Source organism: Rhincodon typus, chromosome 20, assembly GCF_021869965.1.
Source record: "Rhincodon typus isolate 14 chromosome 20, sRhiTyp1.1, whole genome shotgun sequence".
NCBI lineage: Eukaryota > Metazoa > Chordata > Chondrichthyes > Orectolobiformes > Rhincodontidae > Rhincodon > Rhincodon typus.
The window spans coordinates 18,404,645-18,406,471 of record NC_063351.1 but is presented as its reverse complement, the minus strand read 5'-3'; the positions used below and the strand labels follow the sequence as shown (position 1 = coordinate 18,406,471).

Genomic DNA, 1,827 nt, shown 5'->3' with positions numbered 1-1,827 from the left:
TTGTGATAGTGATTTGTATTGATTTTATCTGTCATTTCTCAACAAACTGCTTTGAACAGCATCAGACTCCTTGACTCCTTTTCAGTAATCTATAGTGCTTTATCAAACTTTATACTTTATTGAAATCATTGGCATAGGCTGTAAATAAAGGACAAACATTGCTCCTTGAGGTGCCTTGTTTGTTCCAATCTGCCAGTCCCAAAATGACTTATTTATTCTTATTTTGTATTTCCTGTTAATTAATTAATTAATGATCAATCTATGCCAATATATTACTCCAATAATGTGATTTTATGGTTATGACTTACTCCCAGTGTGTAAAACTCCTCCACACCAGATTTATGGAATGTTCTTTGAAGGTTCAAATACTCCATGTCCATTATATTTCACTCTATTAGTTACAAACTGAAAAAACTTTACAGTAGCTTCAGAAAGGGCAAAACTGATGAGTTAACTGCTGATCAGGCTGGATATTGCACTTCTTTAAGCAATATCTAAACATTGACAGCCATGGCTCAGTTGGTGCCACTTTCACCTCTGAAACATAAAGTTGGGGATTGAGCACAATATCAGGGCTGCCACTTCCATGACATACCTAAGGAGTGTTGAACTGTTCAAGGTGGTGGCTTTCAGAAGAGGTCTTATACTAAAGTCCCACAGTTTATTCAAATGAATCTAAAAGATTTTGTGCTGTTATATTTAAGAAAACCACGCAAGTTATTTCCAGTGGGCAACATTTATCCCTCACAATACATTACTAAAACAGGTTACTTGGTAATTATGACACTGCTGTTTGTGGTTGCTTGCCGTGTGCAAAATAGCTGCCATGTTTCCTACATTACAACCAAAACTACACTTCAGAAGTAATGGTAAAGGCACCATAGTCCTACCAGACCATAGGGTTGCTCTCTCAGAGACAGACAACTGGTGGTTGTTTAACCTGAGTGTCCTAATGACTCAGGGGAGGGCAGCGGTTGAGAAGGAGAATCATTCATGGTAATCTCAGCCAATGAGGGAATTGAACCCATGTTGTAGCATCGCTATGCTTTGCAACGTCAGAGGTACTTATTTGGTTGTATAGTACTTTCATACTTCTGGTGGCTGTGAAAAGTGTTATTAAAATACAAATCTATCTTCTTTTCATAGAATCCCTACAGTGTGGAAACAGGTCATTCCGCCCAACAAGTCCACACCGACCCTACGAAGAGCATCCCCACCCAGACCCATTCCCTTATCCCTGCATTTCCCATGTCCTATCCAGCTAACCTAAGCATCCCTGAACACTATGGGCAATTTAACATGGCCAATCTGCCTACCCTGCACATCTTTGGACTGTGGGAGGAAACCGGAGCACCCAGAGGAAATCCATGCAGACACGGGGAGAATGTGCAAACTCCACACAGACAGTCGCCCCAGGCTGGAATCGTACCCGGGTCCTGGCGCTATGAGGCAGCAGCACTAACCAGTGAGCCACCATGCCGCTCCAGAAGACAGGGAGCAGATTCCTTTCTTATTTGCCTTAAGCTCTCAACCGCAGTCGGCAGGATTTGAACATGCGCAGGGACACCCCAATGGATTTCAAGTCCATCGCCCTAACCACTCAGCCACGACTACCGAAGTAAAAATTAAACTGCTTTTCTTTCCTAAACTATGAACGGTTTCAAGAAATATTGGCCCCCTCTTCTTTCAGAGCCTTAGACATTAGATAAAGAGAGGCAGAAATCTGGCTGAACAAAAACAAAGTTGCTGGAAAAGCTCAGCAGGTCTGGCAACATCTGTGAAGGAGAAAACAGAGTTAACGTTTCGGGTCCGGTGACCATTCCTCAG

The 1,827-nt window shown here is 42.3% G+C and overlaps 1 non-coding gene across 1 annotated transcript; it reads right to left on the bottom strand.

Moving 5' to 3' along the window:
- Window positions 1–1,532: 1,532 nt before the first annotated feature.
- trnas-uga lies at window positions 1,533–1,614 on the bottom strand. Its single transcript has one exon. It is a non-coding gene; the product is annotated as a tRNA-Ser (tRNA).
- Window positions 1,615–1,827: the final 213 nt, after the last annotated feature.